The sequence below is a fragment of the Toxorhynchites rutilus genome, chromosome 1, assembly GCF_029784135.1.
Source record: "Toxorhynchites rutilus septentrionalis strain SRP chromosome 1, ASM2978413v1, whole genome shotgun sequence".
In the NCBI taxonomy this organism is placed as follows: Eukaryota; Metazoa; Arthropoda; class Insecta; order Diptera; family Culicidae; genus Toxorhynchites; species Toxorhynchites rutilus.
Window position 1 is genome coordinate 20,698,412 of NC_073744.1, and position 13,092 is coordinate 20,711,503.

At 37.1% G+C, this 13,092-nt stretch overlaps 2 protein-coding genes across 2 annotated transcripts in view; both read right to left on the reverse strand.

Moving 5' to 3' along the window:
* Nucleotides 1-13,092, reverse strand: part of LOC129763564 (calexcitin-1) — a 175,237-nt gene that overhangs the window by 95,749 nt on the left and 66,396 nt on the right. The window lies entirely within an intron of this gene.
* The window catches only part of LOC129763562 (uncharacterized), a 212,654-nt gene that overhangs the window by 44,834 nt on the left and 154,728 nt on the right, over nt 1-13,092 (reverse strand). The gene's annotated exons all lie outside the window — the stretch shown is intronic.

Below are 13,092 nucleotides of genomic sequence, written 5' to 3' on the forward strand. Positions count from 1 at the left end.
TTAATTTTACTATTTTTAAAAAATCGGTAAACGCAAAAAAAAACGTTTTGAACAGCATTTTTGTTTTCAAACGGCCGCCATTTTGTTAAAACCCATGTTTTTGACTTGTCCGAGGTTCATGCCATATCGACATCTTTACTGATTCAGAATCTGTTCGATTTTTTTGTTTCAGATAACCAGAAGGACTGGAATACGCCATGGCACAACTTTTTTTTGAACACCCTCACTTCACCAGCATGTAACTATTCTAATTATGAATATTTTTTTTCCGTCCTATTTTCGTTTTATTGTTGAAAGATAGATAAACGAATAATGATATAATGGATAGTAAAAATATTCTTTGTTTTATTTTTACGGAGTTCGAAAAAACGTCCGGAATTCGTGTCTCTACACTAGAATACCCCCTTAAATAAAGACAAAAAAAAACAAAAAAACCTACAATCTTTTAGTCAAATAATGAAATGTAAGAAATTATTTCTGTTTTCATAAAAAAATATCAAACAAATTTTTTGGAAAAAAAAATCATTGAAAACTTCATATTTTGAAAATTGAAATTCATTTTTTTCGAAAATATGTTTTTTTCTAAAAAATCTCAAAAAGTCTAAATGAATGTAAGGGCTATTCATGTAATATTTTATGAGAATTAAAGAAAAAATGTTTTTGAGAAAAATGAAATTTAATTTTTAATATTTTTTTTCAGCGAATTTTTTATTTAATTTTGATATTTTTTTATGAGAAATTAAATAATTTCCTACATTACATCCAGAATTTTGAAGGTATTAGTATTAGGTTTTTGAGTTATAATTTTTTGTAAAAAATCAAGAAATTTTTGTTTTGTCCTGTCCAAAAAGTAAGCTAATTTTTTTTGAATATTTCAAGTATGCAAAGTTGCTTGAAAGGCCCATGTGTTTACATCCAAAACGTTTCACTGCTATCTGAGATGGTGCTGCCAACGGCCAGTCAAGTTGGCACGAAATTCGTCAGAAGTAGAAAATCGAAACTTCCCACAAATGGTGTAAAAATTGAACTTGTTATGCAAAACTTAGAAGCTTGTGAATGATATTTGGTTGAAAGGTGTCGATACTTCATGATTCGACAAAAATCAGCTGTCGTCGACGACTATTTACAGCACATTGAGGCATCTTGAACGAATAAAGGGGGTAGTACACTATGAACACCATAAAAAGTATCACATTATAGCGTTTTTTTCAACGAGAAAATAAAATACTATGATTAATCCGATCTGATATCATTAATCTGATCACAGTTTTATTAGGCATATATCACTTAATGAACCAAAAAAATAAAATAAGTAAAAAAAACTTTTTAAGTTAAACGGTTTAGTTGTGATTAAACATAACAATGTACTAAAAACTAGAAAATAATTAGGTAAGTAGCAGTTAGCAGTTATCACACCTCTCCTTCATTAGTCGAGGGCATTGATAAGACTAAAATAAAATCGCCTTAGAAATTGTTGCACTCTGTTCCAATTTCAAGCTTAAGTTTTTTTCAATATCTCCGAAACGTCTTGTAAACCGTAGTTAAAGTTACAGGTTGCTACGTTTTCTGAAATTTCCAAAACTTTTGACTTTTGGTTGCATGCATCAGTATTGTAAATCCATCGCTTTTGTCGCGACAGTAATTGTTTGATTGTTTGATAGTATTGGTAGCCAGGAGGTCATCCATTCCCGTAATCAAGATGATGTACACAAGCTCCTTAAGCACAGACTTAGGTCCACTAATTGCCTTGTAACTTTGGAACGGAGCATCGGGCAAATCTGGAACAAAAACTACAGTAAAGTAAACATCCCACAGAACATATTTAACCAGATTTTTTGTTTATTTTTTTCCAAATTTCCATAGTGTACTACCCCTTAAGTTGCACACCCTATATATGAGAAATATGGTAAGAGAAAATCCAGGTAGCAATATCAGAAAACACAATGCTTTCAAGAAATAAAAAATAAACAAAAAACGAAGTACTCAGAACGAGTAGAAGGATTAAAATTAAAAATGGAAATGGACATAATAATGTGCTTCTGCAGAAATGGAACATGCCTGAAGATCTGGTATGCGAATCTGTTATATCCACATTTTTTATGTTCATCCAAACATGAAACGTCCAGATAATGCCAATGAGCTTTTTGTATTGCGCAGCAAACCCCAATTACATTATAACGATCCTATATAGGTAGGATATACCTAGCTGCGAGACTATCCAAAACCTGTTTTGCAATGGGACGATTCCAGGAATACGTTGAGCTGTTTCTAGCGTTAATAAAATCTGAATTGCATAATACATTTATATATTGAGATATTGAGCAAAAGATTAACTACCGCAGCTACCGTTTCCACTCCTATTGACGTTGGTTTTGGTAGGTTTTAATTTTTGATCAACTGCAACTACCTGCAAGATGAGTTCCTTCCCTGATCTCATCGGAGAAGGACGTGTTTTTCTTTCGCTGCAGAGTGGAAAGGAAGTATCAAGTTTTTTTTTATTACTCTTTTGCTACCTATTTTTAAAAAATTGTGTTTTTACAGGTATACATACTCGCCAGCACTCAGGATCTAAACAGGGCACCCATCGACTACCTGGACTAACATCGTCACCGGCTTGCAGTCAGCTACCCAGCTTGTTGGAGTTACTCTTCGAAAACAGGTAGGCTAAGTTCTTGGCTTTTTGCTACCCTTTTTTTTTTTTTGCTTTTCCTTCCTGTTGTTATCGTTCTCATTAACAAGAAATCAATTTCTTGCTTTCACAATGGAAGTGGATGTTACTAAACACCACAGTCCCCCTGCCCCTCCTATTCCTAATAATGAACCCCGATCCACCATCAAAAACAGCTCCTCGGATTAGGTCCTATCCTGAAGATTCCGATGGACCTTACCATGTTTATTTTCGCCCCCGTCAGAAAGCTCTGCGAATTTTGACAATAGCCAGAGAACTCAAAAAGAATTTCAGCATGGTCGATTCGATAAAACTTATTAGACAGAACAAGCTTCGCGTGGTTTTCAAAGACCGCAAGCAAGCCACTGAGATTACGCAATGCAAACTTTTTACGGAGGAATATTTTGTTTATATTCCATCAAAAGACGTTGAAATTGATGGTGTCATCACCGACCCTAGTCTAACGTGTGATGAAATATTAAACGAAGGAAAAGGTCGATTCAAGAATGCCAATATTGATCATCTGAAGATACTTGCTTTCAAGAAATTGCATTCGGTATTTCATTCCGAAAAAGGGAAAGAGTACTTCGAATCAGGTTCGTTTCGAGTAACCTTTCCCGGAAAAGCTCTTCCACAATTTGTGGAAATTGAAAAGGTTTTGCTTCCGGTGCGCCTTTACGTACCTAAAGTGATGAGTTGTATGAAATGCAAGCAATTGGGGCATACAGACTCCCACTGCATGCATGAGGATAAATCATGCTCTGAAGACGCCGATAACTGCATTTTTTGCAAAGGGAAAGTTCACGATCTTTCTGCGTGTCCAGCGTTTAAATTGTAACTTCCTGTTTGTTACTCGTGAGTGTCTAGCTCAAAACGCACGACGTTCTCACCACAGGGTCGTTCCCCCAGCACTTACCGGCCGCATCAAGCTGTCAATCGGGAGCTCGGGGTAAAATTTCTGGGAGTGTTATACACGCGATACAAGGAACAGAACCCTCAGCCGTTTTCCAACTCTCTCAAAGGCTGACGATGGCTCACGCTTCCTGCCAAACTAGTGCGGGCGAGGCCTGAAAACCCCTTTCGAGTCCGGAAAACGTCAAACAAAATTACAAATAGAAATAAGTGCACGAAAGAATACTTATGTAGACGAACTTTATAAATAAACTAGCTAACCCGGCAAACTTCGTCCCGCCCATTTACTTGATTAATTCTCGAGTAATGCAGAAATTTGTGTTTTATTTGTATGGCAGCCACCCCTAAAAGAGAGGGGAGGGGTATCTAACCACCATAGAAACATTCATTGCACCCTAAAGTTTCCATATGCCTGATTTGGTTTCGTTTGATTGATTAATTTCCGAGTAATGCAAAAAATTGTGTTTCATTTGTATGGCAGCCCCCTCTAAAAGAGGTGGAAGGAGTATCTTATCACCATAGAAACATTTATTGCATCCTAAAACCTCCACATGCCAAATTTGGTTTCATTTGCTTGATTAATTCTCGAGTAATGCAGAAATTTGTGTTTCATTTGTATGGCAGCCCCCCCTTTGAGTGGGGGAAGGACTGTCTAACCATCATAGAAACATTTATTGCACCCTAAAACTTTCACATGCCAACTTTGGTTTTGTTTGCTTGGTTAATTTCCGAGTAATGCAGAAATTTGTGTTTCATTTGTATGGCAGCCCCCCCTTAGAGAGGGGGGAGGGGTCTCAAAATATCACGAAAACCTTCCCCGGCCTCAAAAACCCCTACATACCAATTTTCATGTCGATCGGATCAGTAGTTTCCGAGTCTATAAGAATCAGACAGACAGACAGACATCACTCCATTTTTATATATATAGATAGATTACACGTGTATTGTGTTTGTTGTGGTGTCTGACTCTTATTCTAATTGTATCTACTTTTATAACCCTAAATAATTATTATACATGTATTCCTTGTATGTTTAGTAACCTTTTATCTATGTCATTGAATTTGTGACGTCACATTTGAGATTTTGTATACTTGCGCGATTATACTGTATTTTTGAGCATTGTGGTGTGGTTCTCGATATGATTTTTTTGTCGTTCCTCTGTTTCCTTGTTTTTGTCGTCTGTGACACGTCTGTCAATTTCCGTTTGCCACCGATGGTAAATGTTGCCGTTAGGTGACTCGTTCGTGTCGCGGGTCACCAGAGTTCGTTGGTGGCTCTCTGCACTTTCTTCCCAGAAAGTGGTAGTTGATGTCGACCTGTTTTAGAATATATATATATATATATATATAAAAAAGGCCCACTGTGCGGACCTGCACAGTTGAGGTTAGAGTCGTGTTGAACCAAGACCACCACCACGCTCTCACCACATGCTCATTATTTAATAGTTTTACCTTTTTTTGTAGATTTTTCTTTTTTCAGGTTTCGTTTCTCATCGTTACAGGTAAGTTTTAGAACATTTTCCTTTTTTTTCAGGTTCCTAGCGTAAATTATTAATCTATATACAAATTTTTTTCCAGCTATCAGTTTCTCCAACCTTTTCAATTATACATTTCCTTTTTAAACTATTGACACACAACTAATTATTTCTTTATCTAGACCTACAAAACAAAATCTTTGATAACACTTAGTCCTCAACAACAGAAACCAGAAATACATTTACTACCACGACGCGCACTTCTATTCCCGCACGCAGTTCTAGGCAGAAAGAATGACCATCGCCTTTAGCCGAGTATTCAAGCCTATTGTTGGAGAGGAGCGGGAAAAAACCAACTCCGACAGTGGGTTTGTACCTTCACTAACGGCTGAAAACCCTGTCCATTGAGCGGTGTGTATAACACTTGAAATGCGACTCTGTCAGAGCCATTTGCCATCGTTGAACTGGGGGGGTGACACGCTGCAGTGTTTATCTTGTACGTTGTCTTTGGTGTATGGTATGGTGTTGTGATGTGGGTGTGCTGTAATGTGTTGAAGACACATTTGGGATGGAGCCTACCGGTTACAAAATCGCGGGAGGCAAAAGTTAAGAACTCTCTCAAACAAAGATCCAAGACGACCTATGCTGAAATGCTCAAAAGGGCTGTGGCAAAAGAGACCCCTAATCCTGGAGCACAAGAGAACCCTTATGCAATTCTGCCAACCGATGATTGTGAAAATTTTACTTCCATTGAAGAAGCATTCATGTCAATACCGGAAGGCTCAAGAAAAAGAAAAATTTCTGCTCCTCTTACTCCTTCGACTCCTCGTAAGAAGCAAGAAAACGTTAAACCAATTGAGAAATCCTCTGGAAGTGATAAAACTCCAAAACAAACACCTCCAAAGCAAACACCTCCTGGTTTTACTTCCGCGAGAACACAAAAAGACGTGAACACTCCGTCCGGGTCTTCCAAAGCTGGGTTATTTTCCCTTCCAAGTATTGCGAGTCACATTTTAGATGCTTTAAACATTCCCGAGCCCCTCAAAAGTATTATCGTTAGTTTGGTTCCTGCATTGTTTGCATTCTTGACAGAAAAATGGCCCCTCCTTGCAACCATTTTCTCACTCGATGCCTAATTGTTCTATAAGCGATATAGATACAATTAAAGTTATTCAATGGAACTGCAGAAGTATTAAACACAAAATCGAATCGTTAAAATTTTTAGTCAACAATATAAATTCTGACGTATTTGCTCTTTGTGAAACATGGCTTACTCCTGATGAGGACTTGAATTTTCATGATTTTAACATTATCCGGTTAGACCGAAGAGACTCACACGGTGGCGTTCTTTTGGGGATCAGAAAATGCCATTCCTTCTATAAAATCCCATTACCATCGCTTCTAGGAATCGAGGTAGTTGCTTGTCAAACCACAATAAGGGGAAAAGACCTATGCATTGCTTCTGTATATATTCCTCCCAGAGTTGGAATCTCACGAAACCAACTCGATGGAATTATCGAGATTTTACCTGAACCCAAGTTAATCTTGGGTGATTTCAATTCACATGGTGTGGCCTGGGAGGCACTCTATGATGATAACCGTTCCTCAATCATCTACGATCTATGCGATAATTTCAATTTATCAATTTTGAACACTGGCGAAGCTACAAGAGTACCCAAACCTCCTGCAAGAGAAAGTACACTAGACTTGTCACTCTGTTCGTCTACTTTATCGTTAGATTGTATGTGGGAAGTAATCCAAGATCCTCACGGTAGCGATCACTTACCAATCCTTGTTTCTATTGCTAATGAGATGTGTCCCCAGAAATTGGTCGAAGTTGTATACGATCTTACCCATAATATTGACTGGGAGAAATTTGCTAGTATTATATCAGAGAGCATCAATTCGACTCCTGAACTTCCACCTCTCGAAGAATATGATTTCATTGCTAGTTTGATTTACCACACTGCCATTCAAGCTCAAACGAAACGTTTCCCTGGTGCAAAACTTCGCCGACGCCCTGGTGCTCCTTGGTGGGACAAAGAGTGCTCGGATGCTTATTTCAATAAATCCTCTGCTTTCAAATTTTTTCGCAAAAATGGCTCAATGGAAAATTTTGATAAGTATGAACTTTTGGAGACCAAATTCAAAAATCTTTTTGGAGCGAAAAAACGCAGTTAGTGGCGACGATATGTCAATGGTTTGTCAAGGGAAACATCTATGAGTACCTTGTGGAACACAGCCAGGTGTTTGCGAAACAAAAACCATACATGGATTGAAGAGAATAACTTTTTATCAGATACGCAGTTCGGTTTCCGCAAGGGCAAAGGGACAAATGATTGTCTCGCGTTACTTGCTTCCGAAATTCAGACGACCTTTGGTAATAAAAAACAGATGGCTTCTGTTTTCTTAGACATTAAAGGGGCGTTTGACTCAGCATCTATAAGAATTTTATCCGATAAACTTCACAACCATGGATTTTCACCAATTTTAAACAACTTTTTGTTTAATCTGTTATCCGAAAAGCACATGCACTTTTCTCATGGAAATTGTGCCGTTTCTAGGACTAGCTACATAGGTCTTCCTCAAGGTTCTTGCTTAAGTCCTCTTCTGTATAATTTCTATATTAATGATATAGATGATCATCTTGCAGATGGATGTACTTTGAGGCAACTGGCAGATGATAGTGTTGTATCCATATCAGTTACTAGAACTATTGCAAAGACCGCTGCAAATTTCCTTAAATAATTTATCTACATGGGCTGTGAAGCTAGGTATTGAATTCTCAACTGAGAAAACAGAAATGGTTGGATTTTCTAGGAAGCACCAACCTCCCGAACTTCTGCTTCAATTGTTCAACAAAACCATCGTTTAATCCACAAGCTTCAAATATCTTGGAGTTTGGTTTGATGCTAAATGTACATGGGGAAAACATATTGCGTATCTGAATAAAAAATGTCAACAGAGAACAAATTTTCTCCGGACAGTTACTGGAACATGGTGGGGTGCTCATCCAGAAGACCTAATACGGCTGTACAAAACTACAATAAAGTCAGTCATGGAATATGGTTCGTTTTGTTTCCGTTCTGCTGCTAAAACCCACATCATTAAACTGGAGAGGATACAGTATCGTTGCTTGCGTTTAGCCTTAGGGTGCATGCAATCAACACACAACATGAGCCTTGAAGTCTTGGCAGGTGTTTTACCATTGCAGGTTCGGTTTTGGGAACTGTCCTATCGCTTCTTAATCCGAAGCGAAATCATGAACCCATTAGTAATTGAGAATTGTAAGAAGCTTCTCGAATTAAATCAACGGTCGAGATCCATGGATTTGTACTCTCATTACATTTCTCAAGAAATAAAACCTTCAGCAGACATCTTCAATAATGTTAGCTTTCCGAATTTTTGCAGATCTTCCGTTGATTTCGATCTTTCTATGAAGGACGAAACTCGAGACATTTCAGATCATCTTCGATCATCGTTAATCCCTAATATTTTCGCTTCAAAATATAATCATATCCATTCTTCAAGAATGTTTTTCACTGATGGTTCAAGAATAAACGGATCCACTGGTTTTGGTGTCTTTAATGAACATTACACTAGCTTTCATAAACTTGAAGACCCTTGTTCAGTGTATGTTGCCGAACTGGCTGCAATATATCATGCAATTAAGACCATTGAGTCCTTACCACCTGATCACTATTTTATTTTCTCGGATAGTCTTAGCAGTATACAAGCCATTCAATCCTTGAAACAACAGACGAAAACATCATATTTTCTTATCGAAATTAGGAATGCATTGAATTCTCTTGTTGATAAAAGTATTCGAATCACTTTCATTTGGATTCCTTCCCATTGCTCTATTCCTGGTAATGAGAATGCGGATACACTCGCAAAGATGGGTAGTATGCAGGGCACAGTTTTTGAAAGACAAATAGCGTATCGGGAATTCTTCTCCATTTCCCGACAGCAGTCACTCACCAGTTGGCAAAACCAATGGAACAGAGATGAGCTTGGGAGATGGCTATACTCTATTATCCCCAAAGTTTCAACGAGGGCCTGGTTTAAAGGGTTAGATCTTGACAGAAATTTTATTAGAACTATGTCCAGATTGATGTCCAATCATTCCGCGCTAAATGCGCATCTCTTCCGCATAGGTCTTGCTACTAACAATTTATGCAATTGTGGTCAAGGATATCATGACATCGAGCACGTTGTTTGGTCATGTAATGAATTTTGCAATGAAAGAATTAAACTGGTTGCCGATTTAGAGGCTCAAGGAATACACTCACGCATGCCAGTTCGCGATATCCTAGCTACTCGTTTTATGTACCCCATATATGTCTTCCTAAGAAGCGCTAATGTTATTATTTAGGTCGCATCTCCTACTCCCACTGTCCATTCTCCCTTCCTTTCCTATTACACAAGCAGAACTTAGTACCCGTTGAGATAAGATCATTACAGGAGCTATTAACATAACAAGGAGGCACTCACTACCAAAGGATACCGTTGCTACATCAACTGGCGATGTAGTTGTTACGACCCACCACAGGCACTGTTCCAGACAAGGATAATACCGATATATTACGCTATTGACATAGCGTTGACATAAAGGTAACGAAGAAATTACTATTAACAGCTGATGCAGAAACATGGATTTGATAATTATGCACGTTATATATGTATTATTTTTGTTCAGAAGTATTGAATTTTTATTGAGAAGTCACTCTGCATAACCAAACAGAGACGAATGAACTCTTAGAGTTTAACCCTTTTACGGGTACTAGCAGCTATATTGCCAGCAACAAAAATATTCTTTTCGTTGCACTTGGAATATTATTTCAATATTTTACTTAGCCGAAATCTTCTAAAGGTATCTGGCAATACTCCTAATTTTTTGAGCTGCTAAAAATGTAATATATTAATTTGGGAGTTATTTTATGTATCAAGTTCACGATTTCAGAGCGCTGGCAAAAAATTCAGTTTTATATTCGTTGAAAATGCAATAAGTTGAAAAGTTTTTCACTGTAAACGTACTATTTAGGATCTACTGTGTAAGGCCATGTAGTTTTTTCAATGAAATAAATGGTGTATTTGATGAAAAATTCAAATTTTTATTTTTTCCTTTGAAACTGTATATAAAAAAACAGGTTTTTTCGTTGCGCTAGAAATATTGTAAATCGCTGAAATAATCGGTATCACTGCACTAGAAATATTGTTTTGATTATTGCATAACTAAAGGCGCAATAAAGTGAAATGTTTTTGAGATTAACGGGCCATGGCAACTATATTGCCACCAATTTTTTCCACTGTTTCAATAGTTAATTTTTATTCAAATGTAAATATGTGTTATTCTTCATGTAAGGATTATGTTCTCTGAAGTTGAAGTCGTTTCTTGGCTAGTTTCCACGGACCGTTAAAGGGTTAAAACAAAGGATGGAATTGAATTGCTTTTGGGGTTAACGGGCCGTGGCACCTATATTGCCAAGATTGTTAATTGTGGGTGTGAGTCGAATAATTTTTTTATCCCTTTTGTTTATTTTAGGCTCATTAGCATTTTAGCTGTAACAGAGCCGAATTTTAATCATGTACAGGTCACATGTTTATCATATCTATAATTAGCACATTACACAGTTGCCATTTTTCGGCGTTAGAGTATTCGCTTCTATACCATTGCATATGGTACATTTACACAGTAGCCATTCAGGCGTAAGAGTTTTCCTTCTGTTCTTCGATTATCCAGTTAGACCGGAAACAGTTGATTGATCATTGTCTTCATCGAAGTGATTTCACATATATCCAGTGCACGCTGTCACATCATACTCACTATCGACGGGAACTCCAATCAAATGTATGGTTTTAATTGATAAAACACATACTGAAAAAAGCAGTTTCACATGGATGTGGTAGGCAATCAAATGTAAACACAACGACTGACGTCACTATTAGAGAAATAGTTATGGCAGCGCATGCTATGTCGCTATAAAAACCAACATCTTCATTACTTTTTTGCAGGACATTGAGTATGTGAGACAACAACTCTCTGTGCCAATTCTCACACTCGTTGTTGTCATCCATGGTGGCCATGATATGTTTTGATTCTTCCACTGGAAGTGGAAGGCACTTTTTATTTATTTAGTTATCCAGTCTTCCCCAAAAAATGGTCGGACAGACTAAAATCAATATCACATGGATAGTTAGACAGGGAACATTATTCAGAAAATTACTAAATATTTCCATAGACAACATCTTCATCGGTTATATCTACTAGTATGTCTTTCTGAGAATCAGCTTCTGAAAAGGAACCAGGTTCTTCACTTCGCAGTTCTGACAAAATACGTTGCTGTTCCAAAACGTAATACTTCCTGGCTACATCATTTTCAAGTTTGGAAACAAAAAAAAAGTCGCACGGGGCCATATCTGGAGAATACGGTGGATGGGGCAGCAGTTCGTAGTGCAATTCGACCAATGTGGCAGAATTTCCATTTTTCCATTTTATTTTAAATTCGCGGACACGCCTGCTTCCACACACAGTCAAAACAAAACTACGAGTCCGCTAAAATTTTGATAGTAGCCGTTTACTAGAATGTACTACACGATAAGTAATCTCTCTTGCGATACTGACACATACTAAAGGGCGATGAGGCTAAGTACTTATCGGACCGCCCTCGTAATTCGCTCAGCAAGGCAACTGTAAATGCGAATAGAGTTTATGGTCCTAATACATAAACAAAATTTTCATGCTCTGATTCTCGGAAGAGTCGACAAAACAATGGAAATTGTCGAGCGTGATTGTCATGTACCAACAATTTCGATTACCAGCAGCTGAACATTGTGGAATTTAACCCATATTAGGCCAAATCGAACAGCAACTATAATCATTTTTAATGGCTTCGGAAAGCTACCATATGGTTAGGTTTTGATGATAGCTTAGTTCATTATCTACCACATACTATGAATTTCATTCAATTTTGTATAACTTAAAAATGATAAATTCGGTTTAAAGCAACTATGTGCAGAAAGTACATAACACACTTTTCTACAGCATAATTTGATAAACGAACACACATTGTGATGTAGGAAAAAACCATTGAATTAAACGACCTACAGAAACAAAAATGTAGGTTTCGGTCAATGTTTTTGTTTGGCGATTTTTACGATTTTAGTCATTTTCAGAAAAATGGAAGAACGGAAAAAAATAATTCTTGAAGATTGGGGTTTCTGTAACCCAAATAATCAAAATTACACAATTAGCTTTCGTTAAAACAATATTTTTACAGCTTCGCCGTTAACGGGTTAATGTCTTTTAATCAAATACCTCGTGTAATGTTCGATTAATTCCCGTAGCGTTTTTATATAATGTTTTTATATATATAAGAGGGTCATTGTTTTGTAGGAGTCATTTCTATCACTAATCTAACAGAACCAAAATCATCTGCTGCCCAGATTTTATTTCTCGTTTCAGAGACACGAGTGAGACGCGAACGCAAACTCAACAAAAATTATAATACTCACAAACATATATTATCACGAACAATTCGAGAATCACACTGGTTTCTCCAAATAACGAAAAAAAAAAAAATCATTTGAACATTGATTAACCTAGCTGAGTAACATGAATAATTTCCCTAATAATCTACGGTGTGGCAAGTGCGTCTCCATCTCGTTAAGCGTCATTCAAATGTGAGAATTAAATACCATATGATTCAACGAAGATTACGCACCATATAATGTTATATTTGAATTTCTCATTGAAATCGAAGAGGATACACACCTTCATCGTTCAATGTGAAGTTCGTTTATACTAGAAGTAATTAATCGATTTAAATATCACTCTAAATAAAATTAATTTCATCTCACATATACCATCACTGAAATATATTCAGCTGCAATCTTCCTGGCTGGAAAAACAAACATGCCCGATTTTGAAAATTTGGAAAGGTGTTCTCCACAGTGCCAATCATTCAGCGGCTTTGTGACAACAGAGATAGTAATCCGCGTTTAAATGGATCTGGCACCGAAAATAGCTTACCCGTTA